The sequence below is a fragment of the Pan paniscus genome, chromosome 10, assembly GCF_029289425.2.
Source record: "Pan paniscus chromosome 10, NHGRI_mPanPan1-v2.0_pri, whole genome shotgun sequence".
Lineage (NCBI taxonomy): Eukaryota > Metazoa > Chordata > Mammalia > Primates > Hominidae > Pan > Pan paniscus.
Window position 1 is genome coordinate 10,941,170 of NC_073259.2, and position 18,544 is coordinate 10,959,713.

Below are 18,544 nucleotides of genomic sequence, written 5' to 3' on the forward strand. Positions count from 1 at the left end.
GACTGTGAAGAGGCAGCCAGGCTGGGATGATGAGAGCACTGGATTGCAGGTTTGGATCAAGGCTGTGGCCCTGGCCCTGCCACTAGCATGTTACTCTTAGGCCACATCTCTTTACCTTTCTGGACCTCTGTTGTAACCAAGGTGCTTACATTCCTTCAATACATATCAAGAGCCAAACCCAAGGACCACAGAATTCCACTCCCAAGATTTTATTCTACAGAATGTTTTTCTCAGCCTCATCATTACTGATTGACATTTTGAATCGGACAGTTCTCTGTTGTGGGAGAGGTCTTCTGCCTTGTAGAATGCTTAAAAGCATCTCCGGCCTCTACCTATTAGATGCCAATAGCAACACCTCCTCCAAACTTAAGACAATCAAAGTCCCCAGACATTGCCAAATATCCCCTGCAGGGCTACATCATCCACAGTGGAGAACCATTGTCCTAGGGTATCAAAGGAAAGATGGTTGTATCTGCAATTAGGTCTGTGGCAGCATTGCATGAAAACAATTTGCATTAATAGCAGGAAAAGAGTTAATAGAATTATGATACCTTCATTTGATGGCATACCCTATAGTCATTAAAGATAAAAATAAGAAATTGCATATAAACAAAATTCATATATTAAATTATCTTATATATATAAGCAGAACATTACAACAGTGCAGCTGTGTAAAAATACTCTGGGTTGTAAAATCTGAGGATTGGAAAGAACCTTAAAGGTTAACTTACCAAACAACCTATTTTCTGATCCCCAGGTCCCTTAGGAGATGTTTTCACTAAGGGGGCATATATCTCCTGCCTAAACCCCTCTATATTCATTGCCTGTGGCTGCCACAAGAAATCACCACCAACTTGACAGTTTAAAACAACAGAATTGTTTTTCTTCCCATAGTTCTGGAAGCTAGAAGTCTTCAGAAGCCACGCTCCGTCTGAAGGCTCTAAGGGAGAATTCTTCCTTGACTCCTACACCTTCTAGTAGCTCCTGAAATTCCTTGGTTTATGGCAGCATCACTCCAGTCTCTTCCTCTGTTTTCACATGGCTTCCTTCTCTGTTTCTGTGTCTCAAATCTTCCTCTCCTCATTCTTATAAGGTCGTCAGTCATTGGATTTAGGGCCCTCCCTAAATCCAGGATTATGTCATCTCCATATCTTGAACTTAATCACATCTGCAAACACCCTGTTTCCAAATAAGGTCACATTCACAGCTACGGGGGAGTTAGGATGTGGACATATCTTTTGGATAAGGGAGTCTCAGTTCAATCCGCAACATAGGCTGTTGTTGATGATTAACTTCATTCCTGAGGCTGCATCTTCTACTCTTGGGCAGCTTTGAAGCAGAATGTTCTTCACGTTGCATAGACATCCTTCCATATGCATAATTATTACACATCTGAAGAAATGTCAGTAATTGGAGTGGTTGGGTAGAGAGATTGAAATAGCTTGTTTTTATTTAGATATACATTTTTTTCCAGCTAAAAGTAAAAACCTGCTTTATCTTTCCTCACAGGATTAAGTCACATAGTACATGTGAAAGAGCTTTGTAAATTTTGGGCCGCAAAACCAATATAGGGAATCTCATTGATGATGACATCTTCATTTGGCAGATGTGTATCTGTTTGGTGTATAATACCTGAGAAGCCTCTCTTTAAGCCCAGGCTTGGAGCACCTGCAAAGGAGGATCATTAAAAATATACATTTTTTGGAAGATGAGATTTGCTATTTTAAAAATATTATTAAGTAATAATTTCTACTTTTAAAAAGTCATCATAAAAATCAAAATTGGTGAATTTACTTTTAACTACTATTATTATTATTATTATTATTATTATTATTGGAATGAAGACTTTCCAGCAGGCATTTTTCCACGTTTTCACCAACCACTTTTCACTGCTTAAGGCTTCGAAGAGCCCTCTCCCAGTCAGGGGGATGCAATGATCAAAGCAGTCTGTTCTTATGAACAAATCAATCAAGAGTCACCCCAGCTTCCCATCACACAGGGACCAATAACTTTTTTCCTGTCCATTCATTCTTCTTTCACTTCCTTTTATTTGTCTTTCTCTGCCTTTCCCCCAGTCCTATTCCCTCATCAATTTCTTTCACTCTCTTTCTCCTCTTCTTCCTTCCTCTCCTCTTCTCCCCATTCCCCTTCTCTGCTCCAATTTCTGTCCTGTTCTTCTCCCACTTCCCAGCAAACAGGTGTCAGACATCTGAGTCAAGCACAGAAAAGCAGCTCCTCAAAGTTATAACAGGTAGGGCTGGTTCAACATCTCACTTGGAACCTTCAGAGCCTCAGAAATACTCCCAGATCCCTCTCCTGACACATAAAGCACATTCATGCTAACGCGTGCCTCCTTCTCCACCCCCCAGACCCACCCAGTGACTACTTCCCAGGGGTCTTGAGGTGCCTCCTGCCCTGTGGCTGTACGGAGGGCAGCACTGGAACCTCGGGTTCAGGGCCTGTGTGGGTGGTTCACTTATGTAAGACATCAGCTGCCCTGAAAGAGAACTGGTGAGCCCTGAAAGTGGCTGGCAAGGCCAATCTTCAGGCCTCAGCAGCTCAGCATTCACAAGTGTTGCACCAGCCAGCCAGGGACACCTGGAATACGGGAGAGTTGCCCCCTTCACTCTCTTAAGGCCGGTAACCAAAATTTTCTTATTGGCCAAGTTTATTCAAACATTCTTCTTCCCTTGCAGACATGTGACTGTAGACATTTGCTAAAGGTCTTTTAAGTTAAAGGTCTCTTACCACTGGGTGCAGGGTCAAAATTTGGGTAACAGGAAATTGGTCTTGACAGTCAGAAGAAACGTTGCTATGACTCTTCTAGATAGTCTGGGACCAGGAGCTGTTTCAGATGTTAAGGAAATCCCAGCCTCCCTCATCTGCACTTCCCCAACACACACACCACTGGAACCTCTGGACCACCAGCTGGAAGTCTAGTTCGAGTATTACTGTGAACCTCTGGAAGTCTAGTTCCACACTGCTGGAACCTCTGAATCACCAACTAGAAGTCCAATTCCAATATTACTGTGAACCCACAAGATAACTCTTCAGATGTGGGACCTCATTTCCCCATTATAGAGGACAAGCACCATCCCTTCTTTCTCCTTCCCTTGAAAATAAGCCCATAAGAAGACAGCAAGTTACAAGAAGACAATAGAACCATGGATGGTGGAGCACTAGAAGATGCCTTGGCCACACAGCATAAGAATTCTGCGAGTGACAGGAGGGAGCATGGCTCAGAGCCTCCGGTTTCCATGTAATTTTCACCAAGCTCGCTATAGCTGAATAGTGGCCCCATAAGATATGTAAACTCAGTCCCTGTGAATGTGACTTTAATTACCAAAATGGTCTTTATAGACACATTAAGGTTAAGGATGTGAGTGTGAGACCATCCTGGATTAGGATGGGCCTCAATTCCATTGGCAGGTGTCCTTACGAGAGAAGAAAGAGGCAGGTCCATAAGGTATGGTCATGTGAAGACAGGGGCAGAGACTGGTGTTATGCTGCCACAAATCAAGGTGTTCCTGAAGCCACCAGAAGCTGGAAAAAGCAGAAGGAGGAAACCTTGATTTCAGACTTCTGGCTTCTAGAACTGTAAGAGAATACATTTCTGTCATTTTAAACCACTGACTTTGTGGTCATTCATTATGGAAGCCACGGGACACTAATACACTCATTAAGAAAATATGACCTATCGGCAGACAATTTCTGTATTACTAAAACACCCCAACTCTTGTCACAGAAACACACAGGTTTTGGAGTCAGAGAGACCTGGGTTTGAATCTCACCTCTACCACCTTTCAACAGAATGTCCTTGGGCAAGCTGTATAGCCTCACAGCCTCTTCTTGCCTAAAGAAAGGAGAATGTAAGACCATCCTTCCCAGGGGGTTCTGGAGAGCAGATGTGGTGAGGCCCAGAGTCTGGTTTATGGCAGGCTTTGATGAAACGCTGGTATACAGCTGGCATGGAAGAAATGCTGGCTTTCTTCACCCTCCCTCTCAACTTCCTCTTCTCTTCCCCCCTTCACAAAATACTCTGGTGGTTCTTCCTAGAGATCTATAAAATCACATCCAAACTTTGTAGCAAACGTAGAAGACCGTTCACATTTTGCCCACCACTCACCCATTTTCCTTTTGAATCAAATTTCCATCAATGTTCCTCTAAAAACCTGTACTTTAGGTACTTCCTTATCCCAGAACCAGCCTTCTACATACTGATCCTAAATCTTTAGCCCTGCTCCCCACCCATGCCCATTCGACACCCCCCTGCACCTCCCTCGAGCATCCTTCCTGCGTCATGTCTGTTTCTGTTAGGGCACTGAGCCATCCAGATTCAGCCACAGAGCACCAGGATTAGGATGATAAAATGATCTGTTTTCAGGGTCCTTGATCCCTTCACTCCTTCTTATGCCTTCCTTTCCTATCCCCTGACTTGCTTTTCCCCAGTATTAACTAGCTCCCAACACCCTCCCTCTCCACTCCCCACAACTCATTCACACTGTGGTATAAAACAATGGCAACAGCCTAAAATATTGCCTTCCAAAGAGGACTCAAAATCCTAAACCTAAATAATGAATTGAATGCATCATCAAACTTGGAAACACAGGGCCTTTCCAATGGCACCCAGCCATCCTGCCATCCAGGTGTGTCTGCCCTTAGGCAGGTGAGGCAGCCCTCCCCCACCAACCAACCAGTCCCACTGTTGCTGCCTGGCTTATCTGCCTGACTCTGAGATTTGAACACCACTGGGTCTTGTCTCCCTGACTCCTGGTCTTCTTCCCCACCCAGCCTTCTTCCTCATGTTTCTTCCTGCTACTTCATGTTCTAATTGCTCTCAGGAGTGGGGGACCGGGGGTCATCCATCTTGCTCACTGGGTATTCAATTAGAGCCGACTCAGCGCCCATCTTCTTCCCTCCGCCCTCCCTCCCTCCCCCAGATGTCGCCCTTCAGGAAGCAATATATAACACCCTCCTTCGACGGCAGCCTGCTGGCCACCCGCCATTTCCAGCCTGAGTCCCCATTAACTACGCCAAGGCAAATGAATAAATAAATCTCTAAGGAGGGAAAGAAAGAGGAAGAAGTGCCGGTTCAGAGCTAATGAAGGTCACCTCCCAGCCAGGCCTCCCATTCCCCCTTCTACGAATTGGAGCCCAGGACTGAGGAGGCAGCTTCCTCCTCAGACAAGAATCCTGCACGTGTCTGTTAGCCTGTGAATGTGTGTCCTGGGTCAGTTCCAGGAACACACCATATTATCACAGCTTTACTGTTAACTGCTTAGCTTAATTTGTTCTGCACACGTAATGACAGCTTAGGAGCAGAAAGGTACCGTGGTTCCTGTTGAGACAGACAATGCCTACTCAGATGACCAGTAAAATAATGTGCAGTATTAGTGGGGCACTGAATCAGTGGTCACTGAGGGCTTGATAGATGCGGCAGTATTACCATCGTGTCAGGGATGGGAAAACTGTCTCACCCAAGATCCGAGATGATGGTGGAGCTCGATCTACTCATTCCTATTTGAATTTTCATTTATTGACAATATTTCCCAGAAAAGGGGACATACACAGCTGGGAATGTTTGGCTTTGTGCCAGAAGGTGCATGAAACCATAGTATACATGAGATACTTCTTGGATGGTCAATTTTACTTGATTATAAGTAACGAGATAATTTCATATTAACAATGGTAATATGTTAGATTGATATATGATGTAATATATTCATATACATACATATGTTATGAAATAGAAAAAATGCTCATGTTAGCTTTCATGATTAAGCAGATGACATCACAGTAATTTCTAGCTTGTTTTCTCTTTAACACTGGTTCCCACGGGGACACTATCACTCTCCCCTGATTTAGCAATGGCTCTTGATAGGTGCAGTTTGAGATGCTCTGTTCCCAGCATCCCCAGGTTGATCTGATGAACTGACTCTAACCAAAGGATCCACCACCTCATGTAGGATTTGTCATTGAGCCCTTGCAACATGTGAGTAGAATGTTCACCCAGAGCAGGCCCAGCCTAAATCTGTTGTCTTTTAGCCACTGTACTTGTTGAAATCTTTACTAAGCCCCTTGCTTATCACCTTGATTCATTACTTCATTTTTTTTATTAATTTGTTTTTAATTTTTGGGGGACAGAGTCTCGTTCTGTCACCCAGGCTGGAGTGCAGTGGCACGATCTTGGCTCACTGCAACCTTGGCCTCCCAGGTTCAAGCCATTCTCCTGCCTCAGCCTCCCAAGTAGCTGGAATTACAGGCATGCACCACCAAACCCAGCTAAATTTTGTATTTTTAGTAGAGTTGGGGGTTTCACCATGTTGGCCAGGCTGGTCTCGAACTCCTAACCTCAAGTGATCTGCCTGCCTTGGCCTCCCATAGTGCTGGAATTATTACAGGCATGAGCCACCACACCCAGCCCAATCCATCACTTTAAACTGGTCCTTTTCCCTAATTCAAGCCACCATCATTTCTTCTTGAACTATTGCCAACAGATCCCTAACTTTTATTTCCTTTTCACCCTCGCATTTCCCCTATCTCCTTTCCATACATCAACAAGAAAGATCCTACTAAAATATAAATGGATGGTTTCACTCCTGAAAATGTCCCATTGCTGTGAGATAAAAATGAAACTCCTTCATACAGCCTCCAAGGCCCTAGGCGGCCTACCACTGCCTTTCAAATATCCTCAGCTCCTCCTGGCTTCCTCCACCCACTAAGCTCCAGCTAGTCTCTCTCTTTATGATGCCTTGAACATGCCAAGTCCCTCCTGCCCCAAGGCCTTTGCAGAGGCTGTGCCCTCTGCCTGGAGACCCCCTCCCATACTCTTTTCATGCCTCTTTTTCATATTTTATAGCATAGCTAAGAAGCTACTTCTTTTCAAAAAATATATTTTTAACATCATTTTAATAGCACTACTTTCAACTCACTGAGAAGAAATATGATCTGTACTAGTTATGACATCTAAATTATACACAAATTTTAATAAAGGCACATTTTAAAATATTTAGTATACAAAAATAACTCAAAAACAGTGGTTGTGAAACTTTGTTCCCTGGAGCCCTAATTCTTCTGAAAAGTCTTCCCAGATCACTCAATTTAAAAGAAGTGCCGTTTTCAGTTGTTTTTTTAGATGGATTTTTCCATATAGCAATTAGTAGTTGTGGGATTATTATTATTATTAGCAGTAGTAGTAGTTGTTGTTAGATATTTAATGTCCAACTTCATCTCTAGTTTATAAGCTCCTTGAGGACAAAGATCATGTCTATTCTGCTCAGCATTGAATACGCAATGATTAGCCTAGGACCTGCCACCTCAAGGGTGCCAAACATTGTTTTGCTTTATGAATAAATGAGTAAATGAATGAACTGTCTATAAATGCCACTTTGGATTGCATGGGTTTAGTCAGTGGGACGGCAATTCTGATTCCTTTTCTAGATTAAGTCTATTTAACCGTGGAAGAACAGCAGTCAATGGATATTTTCTTTCTTTGAGTTTTGTAGGTTACCCAAGCCACCCTGTTAAACAGGAATTATTAGTTTTGAATTCAGATTTTAAATAATAAGTAAATATAGCGTGAAAATTAAGACTGTGGGCTTCGGAGTTAGCTAGATTGGAATACCAGTCTTGATTCTGTCACTTACTAGCTGTGTGAGCCAAGCCTCAGCTTTCCTATGCGTAAAGCAGGACTAATAATAGTACACCAGTTACAGGGTTTTTTGAGCATTAAATAAAACAGTATTCCTAAACTACTTAGCACCGCATTTGGCCTTCAGTATGTGGTCAATGAAGATACACTATTCTTATTTTTCTTATTAGGCTCAGAGCAGTACCTGTTTTTTCAACCATCGTGCTAGAGACTGCTAACTGCTCCCTAGGATTTACTTTCTTTCTTTTAGTTGTATAATCAACACCACTATCCCACCACCCACTGTCAGCACACACACAAAAGTTAGCTGGACACATTCCCACATAGTTACAGACTATATTTCTCAGGATTTGCACATAGACATAGTCCACGACTCGAAGTTCTTGCCAATGGAATGTAAGAACAAGAAAGGTGCAATTTCTATGTCACTTGGTTAAAGGCAACTGCTTGTCTTCACTTCTTATTTAAAAGAGAGACTTACTCAAGACCAAGTTTCTATCATGCAGAGGAGGACAACCCCTGAGGGAATGAGGGAGACACAACGTGAAAGAAATCTGGGCCCCTCTACGACCTCAAGGAGCAAAGCTGCCGTGCTCTTCTGAGCCGCTCGCCTCTGGACTGCTATAAAGTAGAGAAAACACTTTATCTTATACAAAAGATTATATCTCAGGTTGTCTTGTTATTGCAAATGCTGCAATTTTTATGGCCTCTTCTTGAGAGTCTTAGGAAAAAAACTGATTGCATCAGTATTAGAATCACAATTCTCTCACTCAAATTCTCTCACACGGTATGGTGTTAAGGAATGTGTGAAAAGTGAAAAGTAGTGGCTGTTCTCTGTGATGTCAGCTTTGTAAAATGAAAATATGCATCCACTTTACTATCTCATCCTAAACCCATCAATCAGACACCAGTCCCCACTCTATCGCAGTAACCACAAGACTTTGGCCAAGTCATTCTAATTTCTGAGTCTCAGTTTCCACATCTTTAAGAATGGGTAATGTATTACCCTGCCAACCTTACAGACCTATGAGTATCATATAAAGTAAGCAGTAAACTGGAATGTGCCATGCACTGAGGAATGCTGCTGATGCTTTTCACCTCATTCCTTGGCTCCAGTACTCAGCAACTCTGAGGGAGTCTACTCACCATGTGTCCTAGCTGGGCTGGGGTGGCCCTTCTGGTTAGAGGAATAGGCAGATGTTTGTCTCTCAGTAAAGGAGATCATCCGTGCTTTGCACACTTGCCTTTCTTCTAGCTATTTAAGCTTTTTCTGATGCAGATGCCACCCTGGAGCATACCTTACTGTGAGCTTGTGAAGTGGCTCCTAGAACATATTTTCCGGCTAAGGTAGAAGATGTTTCCTGGGGAGGACACCAGAACAGGAGAAATAAAGTCATAGAAAAAAACAGTTCCTGGACCGGGAACCCAGGCCCAGCCCTGACACTGAGTCTCTCTGCTCCCATGGACCAGGCACTTTTTCTCTCCAAACCTGTAATCTAGAAAGTTTCTTTTCTAGTTCTAAAAATCTGTGATTCTAGGTACTGTGAAAACAAAAAATAAGGAAGTAAAGGTAAAGAAAATGGAGTGAAATTCTAATAGATGGGAATTCATTCATTCACTTACCCATTTATTCATTCATTCTTCCTTTGTATCTTTTAGCAAGATGTCATGGAGCCCCTATTAAATGAGAAGCAGGGACTGCTCACTCTCCCAGACAAGGGGGTGAGGAAAAAGGATCACTATTTGCTAGCACCAAGTAAAGCCCACCGTTGTCCACTGTGCAGTTAATTCGGACCAGTGCAGGTAGCCAGATGACAGACTGAGAGCTGGATTCACAGGTTCCATTCACTCATCTCTATCTTTCAATGTGACCCTGAAGCAAGAGAGGCTAAAATAAGAGCAATAGGGAAAATCAGCCCTGTTTAAAAATAAATGATGAATACAAACCTCACACCATATTGGATTCCAAAGACCACAGAACTGCCATGCCAGAACCAAAAAGATAAGGCAGCAACATATACAGGATAGAGCTTGAACTAGAAATCTGGGTTGTTGCCCGTGATCTGTCACCAACGACAACATTGGTGTAGCTCTGATCAAGGTACCTTCCATCTCTGAGTCTTAGTCTCCTGTTCTTTAAAGTCTGGCCTGAGCTTAAACTGGATTTTCTCCAAGGCCTCTTCCAGGTCTAATGTTACATGATTGGTCGCTGATATTATTCCATAAGGTAGTATTCCCTTCTAAAAACAGCAAAACACAAATTCCTCAAAGCCAAAGGCAACACCTTTGTTTCCTTTGCATGGCTGATTAAATTAATGCAAACCAAGCAGGCTTTCACCGGAGAGCCTGGGAAATTGCCGGATATTTGGGGAAGATTACTGAGGTTAGTGCACAGTTGTCTTTGGCTAAGATGTGCAGTCCTTCAGAGTTTTCTTGGAGTTTTGATTAAGCATAAAATAGAGAAGCTCAAGCTATGTAGACAACAGGCCTGAGTTTTTCTCTAACCAAAAATGCTTCTCAAGAAGGGCTCTTTTATCACTTGCTATAAGGGAGGTATATTTATTCTTTGAATCATTTTTTATATCTCCATTCCATTCTTTGTGGTCGCATAAAGCACACACATCTATTTACAGCCCTTCAAGGTAAGTACAATCGTCCCCCTTTTATAGATGAGGAAAATAGGACTAACAGACATGAGCTAATTGGCCCAAACTAGAAAATTGAAATCCAGGTCTTACTGATTCAAAAGCCTGAGCTTTTCCACAAAATCAATGGTTCCCAAGTAATTCATTCTAAAACTAATGCTTGAGACACATATGAATTTGGAGGAACCTTAGGAATCCCTGTATTAGCCACACAAAAGAATAGCAGGGCTTCCTGGGCCCATGGAAGAAGGTGACAAAGAATAAAGGTGGAATATAATGTCCGTGCTACATCACATATGACATGCTCTGACTTAGGACGCTTAAAATTGGGAGCCTAATTTTTGGTCTTGCTTCTCTAGCCCATTATTTCTAAAAATAACACATTTTTACTTTTCTATATTTCACAGGATATGGCAGAGTCTCCTTGAGAAAAACAAAGCAAAGATGCTTTGCAAGTAAATATATGCTGAATGAATGAATTACCGCAAGTTATTCATTCTCTGTTCATTAATTAATGTTGCTTCATTCATCAGCTGCATTGTCCAATTTACTTTAGCAGACCGGCTGTCATCAACTCCAGAGAGCTTATGAAGGGTTGAGATAATTAGTCTCAATACCCTTAAGGAGGAAGTGGAGGTACAGTCTTGCTCTCTTGAAGAATTGCACACTAAGAAACCACAAACCAGCATCTAAGTGAGTTATTGACTGAATATGAAATGATCAGATTGATGCATACTTAAATGTTGCAACTGCATAGATCTAGAAGAGAATGTGTTTTCCAAAGTAGATGGGATGTTCCTTTTGCCATGCTAAAGATGTAGGTCTAATCAGTCTTCTCTCTGAACTCTTAGCGAGATGGAAATTCTGCAGCAGGCTGCCTGCCGCCCGATGTGCCCAGCAGAGCCAGCTTAAAATACAGGAAACACCTGTGGTATATTCTAAGAGGGCCCCTTCCCCTTAAAATAATCTCTTTCCCATTAGCCTCTGGCAATACTTGGCATGCTGCCATTCATTTCTTGTGCCGATAATTGTTTTTTTCCTGGAATGGGAGCAATTGACATGACAAGAACTGAGATGGGGCAGTTCTGATACAACTGACAAAGAATTAGCAGTACAGAGCATGAGACCCTGCATAAAGACAAATGTGAGTGAAGACACCCTTGTCAGACAAGTGAAAGTTTGGCAGCCCATTGAGCCTGGTGTGCTATCAAGAAAAGAGTAAAGAATGGAGAATTACTTGTGTGCACACATGCATGTATGTGCACAGGGAAGGAGGCTATTTGAGAGAAGTTCCCCAGCCAGGCTGCCCAACAGAGCTTTAGGAGGGCCAGTCATTGTTACCATCTTCCCTGTGGTCTGCTCTACTTCTATATTTCCTCTTCCCCCAACCCTTTGTAGAATTTATTCAAAGCGTGTTAAATAGATCTCGGAATCGCTGAGCAAGCTAGCAAACCAGCCTCCCTAAGCAGGCAGCCTCAAATGATGGCTGGGCTGCCAGTGCTTAAACAGAAGTGAAGTCAAGAGGCCTTGATTCCATTCTGGCTCTGTCAGTAGTGGGGAATGGCCTTAATTTCTCTCCAGTTCTATCATTCAGTGTTTGACCTTCTAAGTTCCCTGGGAGCATCACAATTCACTGTTTTCCCCTGTGTCTTAAAGTTGCAGACTGAGCCAGGTTGGCAGGCTCTTCACCCACAATCAACCAAGGTTGTGTACAGAGAGCTAGTCAAGGGGTGTGTGTGTGTGTGTGTGTGCATGTATGAACAGGGTGGGGGTAGGGAAGAAAAGCTTAATATCCATCTTTCATTCATATAGTACACAAACATTTATAGAACCCTATTGGGCATCAGACACTAAGCTGGACAGTGATATCTTAAAACAAAAGCTCTGTGAATATATTTTTTAAATATCCAGGAGTATAAGTTAGAGGAGCCCACAAGATTATGCACGTGAAAATGGGATAAGAATGTAGGTGAAGGAACATTACAACAGGTAGTGTGAAACGGGAAAGTTAACCCCAGAAAACAATCTGAAAATGTTGTGGTTTGAGGAGAAAGAGAGGGAAAAGGTCACCCTGGGCATAATTTGGCTCCAAGATAAATTTTCCCTCTAGTAGAAGTTGGCTAAGGAAAAAGCAGCAGAGTCCTCACTCTTCCCCTAAAAATGGGCTGGGATCTTTACCCAAAGCACTATTATGCATTCGAACATTCTATTACTATATTTATATGGGAAAGAGAGAAAACAATTCACAGCCACCACCCGCCCCCACCCCAGTTCTTTTTCTTGCTGCTCTCCATTTGTCTTTGTTGCTGGCATATTATTTCACTAGAGAAGAATGTCCTATTTTGAGGGATAGAAGATGGTATGTGGGGTGGAGGTTATACTAATAAATTTGACATGAAAAAAAGGAGACCACCTCTAACTTCTTCATGATAAAGGAAAACCAAGCCCACACTCCTGAAACTCACTGTCATCTCAACGTGATAGGGAGAACTTCAGGAGAGAAGGGAGCTCTTCAGAGGGTAGCTCAGCATATGCCAGGCTGGTGGGGATGCACAGCAATGCCTTGAACCCCCTAGGATTTTATTAGTGCCCTACACTCTCAGGAATTTCCTAGATCTCCTCTATGGCTAGATGCCTCCTTTTACTCAGAATGTGTTACCTACATCCAACTCCCCTTGGATAATGCCAGTCCCAGATACCCTGTGTCATTGAATACACACTTATTGATTATCTTCTGTTCCAAGAAACTCCAAATGCTAAGAACTTAAAGATGAATAAAATTTTCCCTCTTGCTAGACTATTCATTTGCTAGGACAGCCGTAACAACACACTGTAGACTGTGTGACTTAGACAATAGAAATTTATTTCTCACAATTCTGCAGGGGAGAAGCCGTAGCGCAAGGTGTCAGCAGGTTTCGTCTCTTCTGAGGCCTCTCTCCTTGGCTTGCAGATGGCCTCCTTCTCGCTGTGTCCTCACGTGGCCTTTTTTCTCCATGTGCGTGCATCCGTCGTGTCTCTCTGTGAGTTCAAATTTCCTCTTCTTATAAAGACACTAATTAGACTGGATTAGGGACCATTCTAAGGGCTAATTTTAACTTAGTCACCTCTTTAAAGGCACTTTCTCCAAATGCAGTCACTTTCTGAACTACTATGGGTTAGGACTTCAACATATAAATTTGGGGGAGACACAGTTCAGCCCAGAACAGCAAGTCATCTCCCTTTACTGATGATAAAACAGGCATCTTAATCCAACTCACATGAAAAAAAGCCTCAATTTGTTTAAAGGTCCAACAAGCTGAATCACAGTTGAAGCACTTTTGGTCACACTAGGTACTTCCTACAAGTCTGATGACTTGACCTTCTCTCAGGTGTATGGGGAAACCTCTACAATTTCAGGTTCTGTAGAGGTTTAACATGCAAAGAGAATTCTAGGCAGAGGGAACAGATGAAGCAAAAGCACAGGCATGGGAAGATCCTAGTGAAAAAGTTGTGTGTGTAAGGTGTTGTCTTATGGGGGAGGGTTAGGAGAGGAGAGAAAAGGTGGGTTGGACCTGGAGTCTAAAAGGCTGGACATATGTGCTAAGGATCTGGATTTCATCCTACAGGCCTCCAGTGGCAAGTAGTCCTTTTTAAAGGCATATGATTGTAGGTGGCTGTGTGAAGAATGGACCAGAGAAGGCAGAGACTCGGGGATTCCACTTACGAAATGACTGCAGAGGTTTGGGGCATTGTGGAACAGTGAGGAAGCCACAGGGTCGGGGGTAGAGGTTGCCCTCACCGCAAAGGCTTGGGGCATCCCAAAAAGACTTCCAATGCCCTTTTAATCTCTCGGAACAGATAAATGCCAGTCAAGTCAGACTCAAGGGAAGGTCATTGGCCAGACCCTTTTTGTGAATGCCAGCACAATGCCATTGGTTTCCCTTGTACTTGAACTGAAACCATACTGAGGGAAGAAAGGAATGACATCAGAAGCTCCCGGAAGATATGTGGGGAAACTTGGTGGCCATGTTAGCTGTTGGATAACTTAATTAATTCTTAGAAAAGTGAGCTATAGCTTCTCTTTCTCATTACGTATTCTTGGAAGAAAAACATGTGCCTTCTGCTAACTATCTGGTGTGTCCAGTTCTGAATGTCAAGACCAAGTCCTGAAAATGGGTACTGGGGACGACTTAAGAGGTGAGTCAAGGTGGGTCTCACCCGCTGGATCAGAGGGGGCTTCTCCACCACTGGGAGCAAAAACCTGTCTTCTACAGATGGCAGAGCAGAGAATGTTCCCAGTTCAAGAAGGCCCACTTAACTTGATTTTTTTTCTTAAAGCTTTTCATTCCCTCACTCAGCATTTGTCAAGCACCTTGTATGTGTCAAGCTGATGATAGGCATTGATGCTACACAGGTGGTTATAACCTGGTCCAGCAAAATCTCTTGCTATCTGGTAGGGACCAGGCAAATACAAATGGATGAGTTAAAGTACTGCATAATAGATACCTCATTGGAACTATGAACCAATGACTCCAGAGAAAGAGCCACACCTGACTGCCTGTCATCTTCTGACAGAGGATGTCATGTTGTATGTGGTGTGATCATCTACCAAGATCCTAGGACAAATTATATGGCTCATTGACCTGCACGGGTACCTGGAACTTCAGCTCAAACATTTACGATAACCAAGCATCCAAAAGCTATGAAAACACAGAACTGGCAGCCAATCCATTAAATCACTCAAACATCTATTAACTAGCAATTGTATAAAATTTGCTGGATTTGAGCACTGTAAGGGTATAGAAGGGCAAATGAAGATCAATAACGGGAGAGGAAAGAGAAGAGTAAAACAGTTTGTATCTGTTGATGACCAGGCATCATGTTAAGTATTTCATATATATCATTTAATTCTGAAAGGATCTTTTTGTAAGTTAAGTTAATTCTGAAAGGATCTTTTTGTAAGTTAAGAAGCTGAGGTGACATGAGTTGCTCAAGTTCACACAGACAGCAAGGGGTGAGCCATTGCAATGCAAAGCCCATGTCCAATTCCTCACTCCTTGCTACTCTAGCAAGAGTTCTGGGGGTAAGTTTTGTAAGGAGAGAAAGAGAAGAGAGAAAATCCTTGACAGTAAGTGAAGCAAAAGCCTGGATATCTGAATGGGAGGAGACACCGTTGCAGAGCCCATCCGTCCTGATTTTCCCAGAGGCACGGGAGCAGAGCACGTCCCCACTGCACCTAAGCACGCGGAAAGATGCCCACAGATTGCTGCATTTGTATTTTTACTGAGCCAGCATTGAGGAATTCCACAGACACATATGTTGTGTACATACATGGGCTATCACTTTTTAGGTGGATGTACGTGTTAGGATTATCGAAATAAGCATGCATTTAAAAGAATGATTTGAATTTGTACCTTTCTGTCATCATGAAAATTCTCAGTTAATGGATGTAATAAAGTCAGTCACTATTCTGTGTAAAGCATGATGACATTTTTGGATCTTGGCATCAAATCAGGAAACTCATTTTAGAATAGGATATATAGGCCAAAAGACTACAGAAATCTTATGGTTTCCTCTGGCTAATCTCTATCAAGTTCTTACAAAGTGCCAAGACACTATGGGAAGAACTTTGTACATGATTTTACTTCGGCTTCACAGCAAACTCTAAAAGTAGGTAACATGGATCATCCCGATTTTACAGACGAGAAAATCAAAGATCAGAAAGATTAAGTGACTAGATCAAGGCCAGCTGTTTCTATGCACTTTAACATATTAGCTCATTTAATACTCATAACACCTCTATGAGGTAGGTACTATTATTGTAAGCATGCTCTGCATTTTACAGACAAGGAAACAGAAACACAGAGAAACCCAAGATCACCCAGCTGCTAAGGCCTTGAGCTGCTCTTTGTCCCTGTGCTGGATTTGACCCACAGAGCCCAGCTCTTAACTACCAGCCTCTCTCATCTCTTTGATAAGCCACAGTTCTCCCCTCCTTGATGCTACCTCAGAGAGAGATATGACTTCCCTGCAGAATCCATCTTCATCCTGTGAGTGTAAAAAGACCCTTGAGCACGTCCCTTGGGTAATAAAGCAGCTAGCTTCCACAGCTTTTTTTCAGCTGCTGCTAAAATGCTTTTAAAGGAACTACTCAATAAATTGGGCTAATTTCAGTGGTGTTTATTTATCATTCTAATGGGGTGGTGCTCTGGGTATAATTATGTACAAGATAAACTGTCCAGTAGAGAGAAAAGGAAACTCCTGCACTCATAGCCAAGACAGGGAGATGAAACTCTGCCCTGAGACTCATGGGGACCCTTTCATTCATTGGTTGTGAGAGACTGCAGGCTTTAAGGACCTCTGCCAATTCCATCTCTCCCTACCTCCAACACATCTGACCAGTGCGGTTCCCCGGGATTCACTTTCTCCAAATGGAATCTAGATTTCTTCCAGTGCAGTCTCAGGTTGCATTTGCTTCTGCACAGAAGCCTCTCCATCTTTGCCTCTGTCTGCATTCCACTGAACCTCTGCTCACTCCTGCAGAACTGCTCACTGTTAAGCCACATCACTGCATCCTTAATCTGGCCGCATGGTCTTTTGAATCTAAACACAAGACTTGAAGTTTTTGTCTTTTTCTTTCATTTTTAATTTGATATTGCTAACTTTTACCCAGCTTTACAAATCTCCAACTTCTGAATGTTATTTCTATCATTTATTATATGAACAAATATTTCCAAGAATGGAGAAATCCAAGTCATTGATGAAAAGTGTGGAACGTGGATGCAGCTCTCTGTAAATTTCCCTTGTGACCTGACTACAGGTTGACTTCAACCTACTGAGACAGTCAAATTCCCTATTGGCCAGTGCAGCTTCTGTGACATGTTTTCAGTGAATGCTTCCTAGACCCTAGAGACCATCACTTTCCAGTCTAAAAATTCAGAATCACCAATTCAATGATCTATTCTAAAATATAGGCATAAATTAGTAGTGTTTGTAACTTTTTCTCATTATAAATGGCCTCAGCATATTTAAATATTTTATAGATACTACATATTCTAATATTCAATGTTTTATAATATTCTAGAATATTAAATAATATTTAATATTGAATTCTAGAATATTCCATTTAATCTATAGTATCCCAAAGTCATCTTTCTCTCCTGTTTTGGAAACTAAAACATTTGGCCATATCCAATATTTAATCCATTTTTCATGATATTTCAAAGATTATAAACAATTGTCTAAGATCATAAATGATAATTCACTTAGTGGTTTAGTAGAGCCAGGAGATTTGAATTTAGAAAGTGCCTCGTGTCCTCTTGACTCCGCCTATTCTCCCATGGAGGCCACCAGTAGAAAAATTTGGAATCTATTTATTGCACCATAGACACACCCGTGAAAACCCCCCTCACTATCTGTTTGTCAAGAGATCAGAAAGTTCTAGTTATTCACTCAAGATCACAGGACAAAGAACAGGAAAGATGTCTCCTGAGGTCAGCTGGCAATATCATGTAGTCACAGCATGTCTCCAACACATTCTTCATCTCAGAACTTGAAACCGACTGGCAAATTAAAAAGGACTGTAAGATTTTAGAACCTGAAGGAATTCAGAGATTATCTAGATAGCGCCCTCATCTTGCTGATAAAAAAAATGAATCTCACACAAGGAAAGTGGCTTAATGAGTATTACATATTGTATCCATGATGGAGACAATTTTAAAACCTCTGTCTTCTGATCCTAGTCCTGGGCTCTTTCCATTTTACTGGATTACTTTTCTAAACCCTGAATGGCATATCAGATGAAACAGTTATCAATGGTGCAACGGATTTGGGCTAAACAATAACACAATTTTGAACAATTTTATTCAAGAGCACTATTTAAGTAAGGAACCAGAAATAGAAGAAAACACAATTCTCATAGATATTGCTTAGAACGGTCCCTATACCCTCCTCTCTGACATTCCCTTCACCCATCCTAGTTCTTCAACATAGTAATAACTGCAATTCGTGAAGCACTCATTTTATGGCAGGTGCTGTTTCAAAGTACTTTAGCATACTAATTCATTCAATACTCACAAAACCTTATAAAACAGGTACTAGTATTATCATCATCGTATTTATTTTATAGATGTGTAAACAGAGTCACAGAAGAGTTCAGTAATTCCTCTAAATTTGCATAGCTGCTAAAATGATTTGAACCCAAAGTAGCACTCCAGAATTTGTGTTCTTCACTGTTAGGCAAAACTCTCTCTCCTGCTCACATATGGCT